The 18,715-nt window shown below is 45.2% G+C and overlaps 1 protein-coding gene across 1 annotated transcript in view; it reads left to right on the top strand.

The window, feature by feature from the left end:
• PDILT (protein disulfide isomerase like, testis expressed) overlaps positions 1-18,715 on the top strand; it is a 199,931-nt gene that overhangs the window by 79,396 nt on the left and 101,820 nt on the right. The gene's annotated exons all lie outside the window — the stretch shown is intronic.

The raw sequence follows: 18,715 nt of genomic DNA, 5'->3' as shown, positions 1-18,715 counted from the left end.
CTTTGGTAACACATTTTTCTGTACCAATACAAAACATGCTTCTATAAATTTACACATACAGCCTAGTTTTTATTCTAGAATGGTATGAAACAGCCAATCAGTTTAAAAAAATAAAAAAAAAAATATGTATGCCTCCATTTCCAAACTGTCTTTCATTTCTTTTTACCATTCTACTGAATTACACCTCCTGAGTGCATCCAGTTCTCCTTTGAAGATGTTCACAGTGTGGATTGTAGGGCACAGCTATGTCTTCTGGAGTGAAAAGTATGCAGAGAAAACAGGTATGGTGAGAGACCTTGCTTTGCCAAATGTAGACATTAAATGGATTGGTCAGAGAGGGTTAAAGTGGCACCAATTGATGCCATTGGTGAAATCCTTCATGCAAATCCAACACCCTGACCTCATAATAGTGCACTGTGGTGGCAATGACCTAGGCACTTTGACTGGGGTAGGTCTGGAAATGCTTATGAAGGAGACCTTTGCACAACTGTTTTCACTTTTCCCTAAAACTGCCTTTGTGTTTTCTAACATATGCCAAAGGCAAAAATGGAACTGGTCCAATCATTTCTGTCCACAGATTGACAAAGCAAGAAAGCACGTCAACAAATCTGTTTCTGCTTTCCTCCGAGACTATGGTATGGGTTCCATTTACCACAACAACTTGCGTTACGACATGCAAGACATTTATAGAGGAGATGGTGTGCACTTCAATGATGAAGGGAACAGAGTCTTCCTCTTGAACCTTAGACTCTGCATCGGTACTTACTTGTAGGTACCAATAAAAAATCACTTCATAAACACAACGGCTCTTTTTAGAGCCCCCTAATATCTAAACACTTAAATCTGCATTTCATTTCTTTTTTTATTTCTTTTTTACCGTACGCGTACGTTGAGCTTACCGTACGCGTACCCCGCGATTTTTTTTTAAATTAATAAATGGTTTTTTTTGTACTTTTCTGTCCTTCTTTAACCCCCTTTTAAATGTTATGGGGTCTGTAACTCTATTCCTTGCCCCCTTTTCAAGTTATCACCCATTTTTCCTGAGTGAAACACACAAAATGGCGGCCGCCGCTTCCTGGTTTCGACCGATTCGAATGTTTACTAAGATCTAAGAGCCAATCAGAATCGCGCTCGCGCACGTCACCGTACGCGTACGGTAAGCGCACCGTAAGCGCACCGTAAGCTGGCTCCGATATATATATTGATTTAAAGGCTATTTTCTCAGAATCTACTGAACAGATTTACACCAAACCTACAAAAGGCACTTCCTTGACCTGAGGACTACCTCTCTGCCAAATTTCATTAAATTCTGTTCAGCCGTTCGGGCTGTAGCTCTGTCTAAAGGTCCTATGGAAAAATGCATGGGAAAAACGCGTTTTGGGACCCCCCTTTTATCTCAGCCCCCGCTTGACGAATCCCCCCGAGACTTTCAGGGTAGGAGCGAAGCTCAACGCCCCACCTATTTTGAAAATTTCGCGAGGATTCGTCGAGCGGCGCCAAAGTTATTCAAAATAGAATGTTGCGGATTTCCTATGGTAAGAGGGTCCTAACTATAACTATCTACTGGCGACCGCCAGTAGATAATATATATATATATACACATATGCACATATACATATATATATATATTACCTACTGGCGGTCGCCAGTAGGTAGTTATAGTTAGGACTCCTTTTCCATAGGAAATCCGCAACATTCTATTTTGAATAACTTTAGCGCCGGTCGATGAATCCTCGCGAATTTCTCAAAATAGGTGGGGCGCTACGCTCCGCTCCTACCCTGAAAGTCTCGGGGGGATTCGTCAAGCGGGGGCTGAGATAAAAGGGGGGTCCCAAAACGCGTTTTCACATGCATTTTTCCATAGGACCTTTAGAACGAGCTACAGCCCGAACGGCTGAACAGAATTACTAGAAATTTGGCAGAGAGGTAGTCCGTAGGTCAAGGAAGTGCCTTTTGTAGGTTTGGTGTAAATCTGTTCAGTAGATTCTGAGAAAATAGCCTTTAAATCAATATATATATCTGAGCCCGCTTACGGTACGCTTACGGTACGCTTACCGTACGCGTACGGTGGCGTGCGCGAGCGCGATTCTGATTGGCTGTTAGATCTTAGTAAACATTCGAATCGGCCGAAACCAGGAAGCGGCGGCCGCCATTTTGTGTGTTTCACTCAGAAAAAAAAAGAGTGAAAACAAGAAAAGGGGGCAAGGAGGAGAGTTACAGACCCCCTTACATTTGTGAGGGGGTCAAAGAAGGACTGTAAAGTACAAAGAAAACATTTATTGATTTTTAAAAAAATCACGGGGTACGCGTACGGTAAGCTTACGGTAAGCGTACGGAAGAAAAAATAAATTAAAAAAGAAATGAAATGCAGATTTAAGAGTTTAGATATTAGGGAGCTCTAAAAAGAGCTGTTGTGTTTATGAAGTCATTTTGTTAGTGGTACCTACAAGTAAGTACCGATGCAGAGTCTAAGGTTCAAGAGGAAGACTCTGTTCCCTTCATCATTGAAGTGCACACCATCTCCTCTATAAATGTCTTGCATGTCATAACGCAAGTTGTTGTGGTAAATGGCACCCATACCATAGTCACGGAGGAAAGCAGAAACAGATTTGTTGACGTGCTTTCTTGCTTTGTCAATCTGCGGACAGAAATGATTGGACCAGTTCCATTTTTGCCTTTGGCATATGTTGGACAACACAAAGGCAGTTTTAGGGAAATGTGAAAACAGTTGTGCAAAGGTGTCCTTCATAAGCATTTCCAGACCTACCCCAGTCAAAGTGCCTAGGTCATTGCCACCACAGTGCACTATTATGAGGTCAGGGTGTTGGATTTGCATGAAGGATTTCACCAATGGCATCAATTGGTGCCACTTTAACCCTCTCTGACCAATCCATTTAATGTCTACATTTGGCAAAGCAAGGTCTCTCACCATATCTGTTTTCTCTGCAAACTTTTCACTCCAGAAGACATAGCTGTGCCCTACAATCCACACTGTGAACATCTTCAAAGGAGAACTGGATGCACTCAGGAGGTGTCTTTCAGTAGAATGGCAATATGAAAAGAAAGACAGTTTGGAAATGGAGGCATACATATTTTTTTCAAAACAAAAAGAACTGATTGGCTGTTTCATACCATTCTAGAATAAAAACTAGGCTGTATGTGTAAATTAATAGAAGCATGTTTTGTATTGGTACAAAAAAATAATGTGTTACCAAAGAACAGTACTATGGATTTGCTGTTAGGTTTGAAAAGTCAAGCACTCTTGCTCTGTGGAATTGAAACATTGTGTGGCGAACTTCTGACCTAACTCCACACAGCAGTGTTCCATGAGCTGTTGCTATGGTAGCAGGCAGAAGTCAAGTTGGGGGAAGGGTACTAGGCAGAAGTCAAGTTGGGGGCAGGGTACTTTTGGAAAAGGGTTGGTTTTCAACCAATAGAAATGTGTGATTACATTTGAAAAAAAGGGGGAAGCACTGAGATTTGAAACTTACATGTATATGTGTGGAAAAATAGAGGGAAAGTTTGCCATTATCTGGTTCTGCTGAGAGGAGAGAGGTGAACAGAACAGAGATCCTGGCTCTGATAATCTGCTGTTTGAGTGCCACATTTCTTTCACAACTAACTAATTTTAAAGGTGAGGTTAGAGTTTGAGAGGAGATGTATATGGTAAATTAAGAAATGAATAATAGAAATGGAAATTCTTTTTGTTGAAGTTGCGTTTATCATTTTCTGTTTTGGGAGAAATTTAAATGTGAGGAACATGTAAAATAATATGGACTATGTTTTCACGATAAATTAAGGTGTACTGGAAAAAAAAAGAATAGTTTAGGGGTTTGAGGTTGGACTCAGTAATGCAAATACATTCAGCATCACTAAGGCTGGTTGCCCTTGCTGGAATGTAGGCAGCCACCCAGGTTACACATGGTGGTGGTCTGAAAAAGCAGTTTGGACATGTGCATTTAAAAAAATCAAAAAAGTGGTTTCATAATGTGTCAGTCTGTAAAAGTGATTTTCACTTGCCAAAAGAAAAAGAGCAGTAAGTGTGCATTCAAATTGGCAAAGAAATTTCGTTTTGGGACTAATGTGAAAACATGACTCTGTGTGGAAATAGGAATTACAGGCAGAGATTTATTGCGTTTTTTTCTGGTGATTTCACAGTTGCATTAGTAGGAAAAAGGGGGAGCGATTTTTTGGGGGAAGAAGCAGACTCTTAGCACACACCCATCTGCTTGCCATGTATAATCATGCACAGTATTTACAAGCGAGTGGGGTTTTCAGGTTTTAGTCTGTAATGCAAATACATTCAGCATCACTAAGGCTGGTTGCCCTTGCTGGAATGTAGGCAGCCACCCAGGTTACACATGGTGGTGGTCTGAAAAAGCAGTTTGGACATGTGCATTTAAAAAAATCAAAAAAGTGGTTTCATAATGTGTCAGTCTGTAAAAGTGATTTTCACTTGCCAAAAAAAAAGAGCAGTAAGTGTGCTTTCAAATTGGCAAAGAAATTTCGTTTTGGGACTAATGTGAAAACATGACTCTGTGTGGAAATAGGAATTACAGGCAGAGATTTATTGCGTTTTTTTCTGGTGATTTCACAGTTGCATTAGTAGGAAAAAGGGGGAGCGATTTTTTGGGGGAAGAAGCAGACTCTTAGCACACACCCATCTGCTTGCCATGTATAATCATGCACAGTATTTACAAGCGAGTGGGGTTTTCAGGTTTCAGTCTGTAATGCAAATACATTCAGCATCACTAAGGCTGGTTGCCCTTGCTGGAATGTAGGCAGCCACCCAAGTTACACATGGTGGTGGTCTGAAAAAGCAGTTTGGACATGTGCATTTAAAAAAATCAAAAAAGTGGTTTCATAATGTGTCAGTCTGTAAAAGTGATTTTCACTTGCCAAAAAAAAAGAGCAGTAAGTGTGCTTTCAAATTGGCAAAGAAATTTCGTTTTGGGACTAATGTGAAAACATGACTCTGTGTGGAAATAGGAATTACAGGCAGAGATTTATTGCGTTTTTTTCTGGTGATTTCACAGTTGCATTAGTAGGAAAAAGGGGAAGCGATTTTTTGGTGCAGAAGCAGACTCTTAGCACACACCCAGCTCCTTTCCATGTATAATCATGCACAGTATTTACAAGCGAGTGGGGTTTTCAGGTTTCAGTCTGTAATGCAAATACATTCAGCATCACTAAGGCTGGTTGCCCTTGCTGGAATGTAGGCAGCCACCCAGGTTACACATGGTGGTGGTCTGAAAAAGCAGTTTGGACATGTGCATTTAAAAAAATCAAAAAAGTGGTTTCATAATGTGTCAGTCTGTAAAAGTGATTTTCACTTGCCAAAAAAAAAGAGCAGTAAGTGTGCTTTCAAATTGGCAAAGAAATTTCGTTTTGTGACTAATGTGAAAACATGACTCTGTGTGCAAATAGGAATTACAGGCAGAGAACCATTTTTAAAGCAATTTTTTAAAAAAACAAATGAATAAATATTTTTTTGAGTGGGTATGGTAAGTCAATAATAATAATTGTACTCTCAAAGACCTTGTAATGTGATAATTGATTTTTAGTGTTTTAAAAAAAAAAAAAAAAGTACGCGCACGGTAAAAAAAAAAAAAAAAGTTTTTAAAAACATATGTAAAAAAAAGATGAAAGATAAGGTTGGCTCTTAAAAGAACCGTTGTGTTCATGCAGGGACAGAGGAAAGAAAGAATGGGAAAATTATTCAAAGCGACAAGTGTGCTGATCTATTTTGTTGTTCACTAGGGAAACACTGGTCTCCCTATGGCAAATTAGATCTTGACAAAAGGCGCATCGAATATCAACCCTCCGAAATTGAGGGTTCATTTCCAGAGGGCCAGCAAAAGGAGATGCTCCCCCCACAGATGAAGGGCTCACCTGACCTGCAGAAGAAGGAGTCAGCTCTGCAGATGATGGTCCAGGCTGAGCTGCTGTGTATGTACTTGCTTGTCTTTCTGAAGAGTTACCTCCAAAAAGATGACCATGTGTCCTTCTGTGTACATCCTTGAGGTGTCTCTTCATGGTATGATTCCCAAAGGAATACTTCCTGTCAGGTTTACCTCTTGAAAGTACACGCTGACACAGCTTGCAAGTTACTAAGGGTGCATTCACCTTTTGCTGGCCTTCAGGAAAAGTAAAATAATCCCATACATAAGAGGGCTTTTGTTTCCTCGCTCTCTGCCTCAAAACAGTGCTGCTAGTGCTAGCCTCACTCTCAGAAGAGCTCTGCTGTTCTGCCATCGTATCACAAAGACAACCCAGCTCCTTCTCCTAAGGGATCACAAGCAGAAATGAGGGGAATGGGTGTGGTGTAGGAGAGTTCTAGAACTGAAAGTAGTTTCAACCAATCAAAAGTTGTGTTTCATGATCACATGACCTACCGTACGCTTACGGTACGCTTACGGCAAAAGTGCGCATGCGCGTAAAAAAGACACGCGCTTGCGCATAACAGTCACTACCTGACACTTCCGCGTAACGTGCGCGTGTAGCGTACACGCGTACGCGTCCCACGCGGAGTACGCGCGGCTACGCAAATTGCGTAACTATACGCAAACAGCGTAGATAAATTACGGGCGTTGCGTAAACCGTACGCTTACCGTAAGCTTACGGTACGCGTACTAAAAAAATAATTTAAAAAAAAAAAAAAATGTATTGCAAATAAATTTTACATGTTTATTTTAAAAAATATATTAAAAATAAACATATTAAAGAATTTTAAAAATTTAACCATAGTCTTTATAAAAGGTAAGAAAATTAAAATAAAAATATGTTAAAAAAAATAGAAGAAAAAAAAAACAATTAGCATTTAAAAAACCTTGCAAATTCACTGAAAAAACCATGGGTTTCACACACGTTATAGTTAGGAATTAGCATTTAAAAAACCTTAGAAATTCAGTGAAAAAACCATAGGTTTCACACACGTTATAGTTAGGAATTAGCATTTAAAAAACCTTAGAAATTCAGTGAAAAAACCATAGGTTTCACACATGTTATAGTTAGCTGGACATTTTACTCGTAAAAAACCAATGAAATTCCCCCGTTATAGTTAGTTCAGCTAACTATAACTCGCGCGCCCGCAATGCACTGCTGATGACGTCACATATTACATCACTCATGACATGGTCAGTGACATCACTCATGACATCACTGATGACATCTCAAATGACATCACTGATGACCTCACTGATGACATCATCCTTGTGATAGAGTGGCAGACCTCCTCTTCCCCTAATAAAACCTTTGATACACACATTCAAAAATAGAGACTAAAATTTACATAAGAATGGACATACCAATAACAGTTACAACAACCTCTTCAGTAATTCTAAGATCCACATACACATCCACTCATTCACCAACAGTCCAATACAGTCACTCATACATGTACTCACTTATCATATGTACTCATACACCTATACATCCTGTTACACAATGCCACTCATCCATAGAGCTACTCACACACATAGTCACTCATGCTAATAAAGAATCAAACATACATTTACTTGCATATACAGTTATACACACACCACCACACTTACTTCTACGGAAACTTACACATACTTAGTCTTTTAAACAATCACTTATAGAAATACATACTTATTCATACAGGAACTCTTTCAATCTCTCACTCTCACATATACTCACATATATAAACCAATAGTCACATATACTAGTTTTAAACATATGTACTTACTCATAAAGACACTATTGAGACAGTCATTCACTCACTAACACACCCATACACACACACATCCACCCATGCAGTCCTGCACACATGCTCTGTTCAACACATACAAACAGTGAGTCACTCATTCATGCACCTATGCACTACGTAATACCCCCCACCAAACCATGCAGACACTCATACTGATACTCAAAAAACCAACTAATAACCTATATAGACACCCATGTAGCTACTCACCAACCCATGCAGCCACTTATACACAAAGTGAAAAAATGATACAGATATTTATATATTTAAACATTACTCACTAAGCCATGTATTCACTATGATACACTTAATCAGTCAGTTACACAATCAATTTTTCAAAAAGAAATCATCCATTTAGACAGTAATATACCCATTTATTCTTCCATCGACCTTGAGATATACATATATAAAACATATTTAATTTTCAGAAAAACACACATTCACTGGATGATGTCATCAGTGAGGTCATCAGTGATGTCATTTGAGATGTCATCAGTGATGTCATGAGTGATGTCACTGACCATGTCATGAGTGATGTAATATGTGACGTCATCAGCAGTGCATTGCGGGCGCGCGAGTTATAGTTAGCTGAACTAACTATAACGGGGGAATTTCATTGGTTTTTTACGAGTAAAATGTCCAGCTAACTATAACATGTGTGAAACCTATGGTTTTTTCACTGAATATATATATATATAAATATACACACACACATACATATATATAGCTTGGAAAACAACTAGAACATCCCATTTATCACTGATTTTCCTGGGCTTTTAAATCAAGTTTTGTATCTATCCATTTTGACTGTATAATCTATGGTCTGCAATATAGTTGCTGCCTAGGACAATATATGGGGTCCTCTCTAGATGCACCGTATTAGTAATTCAACATTTTTTTTTTATCAGACGTCCAGCCAGCTACAACCAATGCAGTTATTACAGTACTAGCGCTTTCGAGCCGGCCGACGTCTAAGTGCTAGCACTTTATTAATGGTTGTTCATTACTATGAGCAGTCTTTTCGAAAGTGTAGATGGTTTGTAGTTTCCCTATAAATAATTTTAAACCTGCCAATCATTGGGAATTGTGATTAAACGTTTAATATCGTGGATTTTGTATTGTACATTGTATGGCCTGCCTTTGTTACAATAAAATATTCTCTCTCTCATTTGTGCACCTAAAATGTTGAGCAGATTAAAGGAGTTTTTGTCCAGTGCAGGGCCTTGTCAGTTTGAATCCTCTTTTTAAATTGGACTCTTGCTTCAATCAGCAACCAACGCAGCCTAGGAAGGATTGACTGATATAGTCCATTTGTTTAGCTACAGCTACATGGCTTGAAGTGGGTTGAATGAGACTTGTGGTACCCGAGCAAGGATGCTGTGGACAATGCCAGGCATGAAATGACCAGAGTGTGGGCAGGGTTGTTTTTAGATGGGTCGAGGACAGAAGAAGTTTTATTTTTTTTAGAGAATGGAGGTGGTAATGAATGTCTACTGCAATCTCTGTAAGCGAGGCAGGAGCCCAGAGTATTTATTTTAAAATGTTTTATAAAGTTTCCGTGCAGAACTAAGGACAAAAACGTATCCAGTTACAAGACAGACTCACATCACAGGCATTACTAGGTGTCGCAGCCCACCTTAGTGCCGCTCTATGGTAGTCATAAAATGCTAACATGACACTCCATACATTATGTTTGCGGTATTGCCGGAACCCCGGGCTCAAACCAACACTGTAATATCGCCCAGATAGCATCCTCCAGAAAATAGCAAGATAAAGCGTGTACCATTTATTCAGCTCTTACAGTTGACCCCCGTAGCCGGAGCGACAGGTCCAGGGCACGCATCAGTTTCTTTTCACCCAGCCCTATACTCTTTACAAGGAGTTCATATATCTTTCTCACGAGATCTTGGAGCCTCAAAGGCAGCATAGCTTTCAATATGTTCCTTGCAATATACAGCATCTGATGTGGGCCCTCTCAACCAGGCTCTAGCCACTCTACCTCAGGTCAGTACCAACAGCGGCGGAACCAAGCGTCGTCTGCTGTGCATGATAGCCATTACAAACCCCAAGAGCGGAGTAAGTGAGGTGCAGGGCAAACGTGTCTCCAATCTTGTTAGGGACCAGAAGTATCTCAGGCCAAAACGCATGAAACGGAAGGGGGGAGGGTGCGGGGGGGCAATGCCAAGCTATGTGTAGAAAATGTGTGGGTTCAGTAGAAGAGGAAGCGTATTCTGAGGTGCCAGACAGGGGCGGGTGGCATGGCTCGCGGGTGTCACGGGGGGGTGTTGCGGGGTGGGTCGTGAGGGGTGTCGCGTGGGGGGGAGAGGGGTTTAGAATTTTACCTCAAGGCCAGGTCCCGCGTCTTCTGTGCTCCTGCTCTCCTGAATCTGCTTCCAGGAACAGGAAACAGACAGCCAGGCTCCCTCCCCTAAGCCAATCACGTTGTGATTGATCTGAGAGCTGATGCTCAGCCAGGGGCTGTAGAGGTGGGCATGTTCTCCACGCAGGCGGTAATGCCGCCTGCATGGAAAACAGGGAAGTGCGCATGACTGCTTTGAGCGGTCCGAGAGGGCCAAACAGTCATTGTGCACTTGAGTGGGCAAACCACTCTGCCCTTGCCCTGCTCCTTGAGCAGAGCAGCCCCGTCCACCCTCACCCGCAAAGGAAACGTAACATGATAACAATTGAAAGTTACTATCATGTTATGTTTCCTCTTCTCGCACTGCTTAAAAACAGTGGGGCGACGCTCCTCCGCCATAGGAGCCGCCACTGGTGCCAGCGCTATCCATGAGGTGCAGTCGTTTGGGAGTGTAATAGACTCCTTTAAGAAATGTGAAGTGTATGAGCCTACTTCTCTAGTTGATTGGAACCGATCCAGTAGGCTCACAGCAATATCTCCTATACCCAAACCACTTTCCCTTCTTCCCCTAAGCCCATAGTAAAGCACGTGGATTTCACTGTCGATGACAGGGAAAGGAGCAAGTCTGCAACTTTAATTTTGTCAAGCAGCTTTGGTTCGAATGTACTCTTATGTTTCGGGGTGAAGATAAAGAACTGAGTTTTCAGGGGATTGAGCAACAAGTTGATGGGTGCCACATAGAAGACAATATCTGTAATGGAAAAACCTTGTAGATACATTTGGGAGTCATCCACGTACTGGTGTATGGAGTCACTGATCCCTTGAACAGCAAGTTTAAGGGCTGATTAGGACTGTATTGTAATGGGCTGGTCGGTTTACTTTTCAACCGCCTCATTATGTAGGAGGTGGTCGGAAAGTAAACCTGCTGGTCATTACAGACTGGCTTTCGACAGGCTTGGAGAGCCCGTCTGCCAGTCAAAAGCCGGCAAGTAATCTCAAGGGCGGGGTTTTCCGCCCTTGAGATTAAGGTCACGGTTTCCGACATTCGTTTCCATGCCAGTCTGTCCGACATGGAAACCCTGTCTGAAAGTGTGTTTGGGGGCCCACAGCAGGGCCCCCTTTGGTGCATGGCCTACGGTTGGAGGCCGCCTGTTGATCCCTGCACCTTGTGGCAGGCACCTTGAGGTGCCTGGCATGGGGTGCAGGAATGAACCGCACCTCCCATTTCACTACGGGAGCATGCATTATGGCCGCTTTGCGGCCGTAATCATGCTGCCATAGTGAAATATAGGAATGCAACGAACAGTGTTCGGTTGCATCCTAATGAGGCGGTCGGGACCGCTGGCTGGGTGTTGGTCGGTCCCATGACTGGGTCGGTGTCGGACGGAAGTGATTCTGCCCGACATCATAATAACCCCCATAGTGTCTCAAGGTACGTATTGAACAAAGTGGGAGCTAAGAAGGAGCAGCGGGGTATGCCAGAAGAAATGTCAGCACAACCTGAGGCATGGATTACCATCTTCACCAATATAGATTGATTGGGTAAAAAAGAGGAGAGCCAGCTCAGTACATATATGTAAAAGCCCATGAAGTGTTTCAAGGGTGGAATTAGCCAGCTATAATCCTCTATATCAAAAGAATCTCCAACATACAACACGCAGTGCACATCCTCGAAGGTATTCTGGTGTCTTGACGTTACATTCAGAACAGAAGCTAAACTGATGGTCAGCCAGGAGCTGCTGCTTGTTGATGCAGCTCCAGAGTTTTTAGGATGCTCATTTCTTTATGACTTTGCAAAGAGAAAGGAAGATAAAGACAGGCCTTTAGATGGCCAGGAAATTGGGATTGGGGTTGTTTTTTTCTGGATGGTCGATTTGGCCAGACTTTAACATGACAGTAAATATACAATGTGACATTGATAACAATACACCACGCTAAAGCAAACAGATTGAATGATAGACGTTTGAGATGTGTGATGGTAGGGATAAGTTCCTCCGTGGAAATAGTGGTAAAGACCTCAAAAGTGTTTTGGTGTGGGAAGGAGATCTTGTGACTGAGGGCAAGGTGGGATGGAATTTGTCTTTGATAGATGAGATTCCTTGAGTGAAGAAGGCGGAATTTTTGTTGCATTTGTAGGGTGAAAGACAAGGCAGGAATCTGGTGAGAGGAGTGATAGTAGAGTGGATATAATGAAAAGGAGATTTAGACTGGGTGGTGGACAAGTCAGTGTGTTATTGGAGAATGCCTTCAGTTTCTTGTGGCGCATCAGCTGTTTGTAGGCGCGTAATTAGTGTCGATTGCTGTGGTTAGACGAATAGTCATTAGATGTAGGGTCAAAGAATCAATATCGATTAGTGTTTCTCCCTCCAATATTATTGGAGGTAGAATCACAGAACCATTATTGATCTGTGTTTGTTAATCTGTAGTGATTTTTTCCCCGTAGTTTTATATAGCGCGAACTTGACCCGAAGGTATCAGAGCGCTTTACATGAGCACCAGTTGCGTTACACAAGGACACGTAGGCACGGGGAGATGAAGTGATTTGCCCAGAATCACAGGATGTTGAGTGTTGTTGCCGAGACTCGAAACCCTGTTCCCCAGATTAGAGATTGACCGCCCTAGCCGTTAGGCTACATCCTCTCCCCTAGTCATTGTCCGATTACTTGTGCTCAGCTCAACAGTTGCATCCTGAACCTACCTGAAATAATATAGCGCCAAGCAAGTAACTTTCATCTTCCTCAATTGGATTCAAAATGGTTTTCTGCTTATCATAGTTTAGGTATAAGGAATAGCGCAAGCCAAGCTGTGAGGAGTGGCTAAGCATTCCCTCAAGAACATTTTTATTGCAGCAGGTGCATCTCAAACATGGGGCTCTGTACAAATAACAGAAACGTGTTGGAGATGTGGATTACCTATTACCAGAGAGTGATTGCAGCGGCAGTGCTAGACAGCAAACGCTACCGTTTTATATATCGATTACACATATCTACATGTCAAGTCACTGATCCATTAAGTGATTTGCAAAGAACCTCGATTTCCTTCACAACAGGCTGAATTGCTTTATCCAGGTCCAGAAACCTCAGGAAGAGTCGATGAGCATTCAATAAAATTAAGGGCTTCTCACACTGTGCGACCTTGCAAGCCACTGCTCTCAGTCACACTGGCGATCACCCCAAGTCCCTTCTAAGGGTTGTTTTTGTGCCTGTTTTCGGTATTAGTTTAGCATGATGCACAAAGGGTGATTCAAGTGCCTCGGAAGTGTAGTGCTTCTGCTGTCCTTCAGCACTTCTGCCACAATACAAGTGGTTGAAAACGCACTTAGGGGCGATCCTTTGGTGACTATGGCAACTAGGTTTCGGCACAATAGAGACACTGTGAGCATTGATAACATTCCACAAAAACCTTACGACGTGATCGTGCATGCTCCAACTGGTGGCATGATGATCGGTTCACCTAATTCGTAGAGAGCTGTACAAAAATGTTTAATTTGCGATAGGCACCAGTTTGAAACGGAGTGGCATCGTTTATTTTCATGCAAGAAAATGTGTGATCTGTGACCCTGCCTTGTGTTTCCTTTGATTTGTTAATAAAGGCATGGAACCTCACGCACGCTCCTTCCAATCAATCAAAGGTTCAATTCTTATTTATGTATTAGCGTTTCAGTGTATCACCATTTCAAATCACTACAAGAAACACTTTTCTCCTGAATCTGCTGCTGACCGAGGCACCCGCAGGGGGCCCAAAAGAGGTCGGCGCTATAGTATAGTCTGGGCACCCTACACCCCCCGCCCCCTTTGGGGGGGCAGGGACTCCGCTTGGAGTCCCACTGTTAGACCTGGCACCATTGGCGTGAGTCTCCCTTCCATTTTTCGCTGTGTCTCCTCTGTTTTTGCTGGTTATAGATGCTCTGGGCGCTGTGCCACTGCCATTAAGTGCCACAACGCGAATGCTCCCTTTGTAAAGATGACATGTGAATTGGTACATCCATGATTGGCTTATTTGGTTTACCTGTTAGTCCCTAGTAGCGTGGCCCGTGTGCGCCCAGGGCTGGTAAACCGAATGCTGCTGGTGGGCCTGCAGCACTGGTTTGTGCCACCCACAGAAGCAGCTTGTAAAGTGTGTCTCAGACCTGCCACTGCAGTGTCTGCGTGCAGTCCAGAACTGCCATCTTGGCTGTGAAGTGCACCCACTTCCCAGCCCCTAAACCTTCCCTTGGCATCCTGGAGGCCCCCCTTATGATGGGGTGCATTGTATGTGTAAGGTAGGACATGCCCTGATGTGTGTAGCATGTCCTAGTAGTGAATTACACCCAATTTCGTTTTTCACTACTGTAAGGCTACCTGTTCTCCATAGGCCAGAATGGGAGGTCTGGGCTATTACATTCTATAGTCCTAACTGACCCACAGAACATGGTAGAAAAACGAATTTAGTATGCCTGAGCTCAGAATATTAAAATACATCTTTTAGTGAAGGTTATTTTTATATTCTGTGTTTGAAACTACCACTTTTAGAGTATAGGTACTTTCTTGCCTAAGCCTTCCAGTTTGCTCTGCTATTATGTGTATTGGCTATCTGGTTTTGGAGGGACAAGGCAGGCTGAGTCAGACCTGGGTTGAATAGAGAGATCTGCCTTGGAGTGAGGGGAGGGGTAGCTCCTGCACTTGAATAGGGCTGTGCCTGGCAAGTTGAATGCTGGCTCCACCTCCCACTGTGCGTCTGAAGGCAGACCCCCTCTTTCTGAAAGGAAGGATGCAGCCTGGTAAACAAAGTGCTCCAGGGCTGGGCAGAACTGGTTCTTGCTGGGTTCAGAGACTTGTGACCCCTAAGAACAAAGACTTTGGGGGTATAAATATTTGTGCACAAACCCCTACAATTTATATTGCTCCTGGACAACAAGAAGAACCTCTGTCCGTGTAACTACAGGAATCTGCAGGAGAAGGACTGTCCTTGTGCTTGTGTGCTGTTTCTGGGACTGGCCTGCAGTGGTTACTACTGGACTTGGAAGAAGAGGAAAAGGACTTTGAAGGAACTTTTATTTTTGGCTACAGCAATCACCCAAGGGCTAGAAGAGAGCTAGCCTCCTGCAGGAGTCTCAGGCACATCAGACTCCCCCACCAGCCTCCTGTTTCCTCCCAGCGAGGATTTCTATCTGCAGGTGAGGCTCCTGTGAGTTCCAGGGCCTCTAGTTCTACTGCTGAGAAGAGAGTGCTGAAAATCGTCACTAACCCCGTTAGCGAGCCGCTGCAGCTGTTGAGCGTGAGAAAAATCGTCGCTCTGCTGTTGCCGAGCGCTCGCTAACCCCGAAGAATATCGCATCATCCGTCAGCGGGCCTGAAAACGCCCGCTATCCCGAAGATCGTCGCATCACCCGTCAGCGGGCCTGAAAATGCCCGCTATCCTGAAGTTCGTCGCAGCACGTGTCTGCGGGCCTGAAAACGCCCGCTATCCTGAAGATTGTCGCATTGCTTGTTACCGGGCCCCAAAGCGCTCGCTAACCCCAAATCATCGCATCAAGCTCATCGCAGCGCGGACGCCGAGCGTTCGCCATTTTCCCCGCATCGCATCAGGATCGTCGCTCCCTCGCGGAGCGCCATTTTCTTTCATCGCAGCAAGATCGCACACGCAACAGGCTCGGTGCATCATCCTCCCTCAGCGGCAAGGATTTTATCGCATCACCGGCTTAGCGTGAAGAAGTTTGTCGCTTTGTCCTGCCCGCAATCCAGCGCATCATCCTCCCTTGTGGTAAGGATTCAACGCATCGCTGGTTAGCGTGAGGAAATTTATCGCTACAACTCCTTAGCGACATTTTTGTTGCTTTGCTACAGGAACCAGATATTTTGTGAGTAAAAGGGTCGCAGAGACCACTGCATTGAACTGAACATCATTTTGTGCACCTTGAACTATTTTTGCAGCATTTTTAAAGTAACCCTATTTTTCTAGTATTGTGGATTTTTACTGTTATTGGTCTTGTGATTAAGTCTATATAAATATACCTATTTTTTCATAACTACTTGAGTGGTGTCCATTTGTAGTGTTCCTCATTATATTACTGTGTATGGTCATAAATGCTTCACACACTGCCTCTGAGATAAGCCTAGCTGCTCGTGCTACGTTACCACAGGGTTGAGCAGGGGTTGTCAAAGGGTGTAGGCTGCTTACTCTGACTTAGGAAGAAGGGTCCCTACTTGGACAGTGGCCAGCCATTGCCAACTAGAGACCCCCATTTCTAACACCCACCCTACTTCCTGCCTGGTCATGACGCGAGGGGCATCACTTCCTGGGCGTCTGGACCTGGGGGAGGGTATATATCCCTCCCCCACCATGTTGGTGACCTCTTTGTCGCCATGCACGCCGTCTGGGTCGTCAGTCCCGTTGTTGTGCTGCATGCCTTGTGGACGTGCGGTCGTTGCGTCGTGTGTGGTGAGTGATTCACCCCTTGCCCGTCCCTTTGGCTCCCCCTGGGGTGCCCGTCCACGTTGCATATTAGGTGCGGCACCCGCTGCAGGCTGCCCTTGGCTGGGTCTGCCGTGCATGAGGGTTCAGCGGGAAGGGGGCAGGGGTTCGGGGATCTGGGTCCTCCTGCCTCACTTGACGTCCACCGGGCAGCATTAGGTGGTAGGAGCGGCAAGAGCGCCCTCAACAGCCGCTTTGGGGGGTTATGCCGGGACACTTCGTGCCCTGCTTGGTCAGGGCAGCGCCTAGGGGCCAGCACGGCTCAGCACTGGCTGCCCAGAGCTACCCCATGTAGAGCTCCAAGTCACCAGGTAGGGGCGCAGCCCCATCTGGTCCCAGTAGCTCCTTCTATCTCTCTCCTCCCCCCGCAGGCCGCGGCCATGCTTGTAGGCAGCGCAGGAAGTCAGCCGTGATTGTAGGCGAGTGGGGGTGGCACGGTGGGGGGAGGAAGCCCTTGCAAGTATGTGAGGCCGGAGAGTGGTGGTGTTGCCTCCCCCCTGTTCCAGCCTCTATCACTGTATCCTACCCGGAATGGGGCACGGCACCGACCGATCGGCGGTGCGTGATGTGCAGCGGCAGCTCTATGCGGAGTGCGTGTTCGACCCCTGCAGGGTCCGATGGTGATGGGATATGGCGCGCGGGCATGGAGGTTGGGTGCTAAGGGCATGGATTGCGTTAATTCTCTGCCGACGTGTCAGCCCGCAACGGACCTCCAGCCCCGCAAGAACGACGAGGGTGCAGGGGATAGGTGCTGGGAGTGGAGCGGGCAGCAGGGGTGCGTGTTCCGTCGTTGGGGATTTCAGAGAGTGGTGGAGAGTGGCATCCCGAGCGCCACCACGATGTTAACATCGATCTCTCATCTCTCTAGCACTGCCTCCTACCTTTTCCTATAGCAGCTGTTACGGTAGATTGCTGCTACCAGCCACATGTTGGAGGACATCAAGAATCTTACAGTCCGAACCGCTGCTCTCTCCCGGTTGAGACTGTGGAGGGAAGCAGTAAGGGCATGTTGCCCCTCACAGCAGGGAGCATGCGCAAACGCTATGAGCCCTGAGACACTGATCCTGACCATGCGATCTGTTCTTCCCTTCGAACGCGCGCAGTTCAACTGACGGCATGCTTGGTGAGCGTTTTAAGAGTGTGGAAATCCCTGCATTTTCCTCCGGGATTGCCCATCTTTTATACGTCAGGAGCAGCATCTTTGCCTTGCTTTATGTGGATGCTTTTCAATTTTATTCACAAGCCTTATGTTCTGCTTATTTGGCCAATGTGTAGTGCTGACTTGTGGGTGTGAGGTTACATGTGTCACATATCTGGATGCAATGACAGAAGCAGCTACGTGCTGGTCGGCCTGCACACTAGGCTAGGCACAGATAAGGGCTTGGGGCCAATTGGGTATTCAAAGCACCCCTGTTTCCGCACGGCCCTGCCGCCTCCTACCCCTTAATGAGCGTGTCGCTGCTCCCAGGCGGGAAGGGCCGCCCATGGCCGTCACGGGTCTCCCCCAGGTACGGGATTACCTGCCGCGCCGGCATCGTCGTCTTTAGGTAGTGCGTCTTGCGGGGAGAGCGTCCCCGCATCTTGCATTCGGGGACCCTGGATCCAGGAACAGGGTTGCTGCTTTCAGCCCGCCTCTATGCGCTACCATAGCGGGTGCTACCGTCGAGCCACGGTTCCAGCTGGGCGTGTTTAGAGGTGGCAGAGGGAGGTGCGCCCACCCCACCCCAGTGGGTAACCCAGGGTGACCGGTGGGTGATGCTAGGGGGTCATTGACGAAGTAAATAGTGCAGACTGGTTGTAGGTAGGATGCTACATGTATCATATGCGCGCGCACGTGAACGCACACATTTCACTTGTGAATCTGCAGCTCCGGCCTCCGGTTTTGTTGTTGCCAGGCCTGGGGGGTCGTGGGTGCCCTGTCCTTCTTGTGTGGGAAAGGAGAGTGGCCCACTGAGGGCTTGTGGTCGTCTGGTGAGTCAGTGAGATCCTTCTGGGGAAGGTCGAGGGGTGGGGACCCTCAGGCCAGTCACACTCATGCTGCAGTCACCCTCATACCGTGCGGCCTTTCACATCTGCCTGTCCAAGTTTGTTAAGGGGAACTGAGTACAAACAGAAAAAGCCAAAAAAGCACAGAGGCTGGGCACGGTGCACTGGTGTCAAGTAACACTGACTGGCAG

The sequence above is a fragment of the Triturus cristatus genome, chromosome 10, assembly GCF_964204655.1.
Source record: "Triturus cristatus chromosome 10, aTriCri1.1, whole genome shotgun sequence".
Lineage (NCBI taxonomy): Eukaryota > Metazoa > Chordata > Amphibia > Caudata > Salamandridae > Triturus > Triturus cristatus.
The sequence above is the reverse complement of the archived record's forward strand: the minus strand, read 5'-3'. Positions and strand labels throughout refer to the sequence as shown.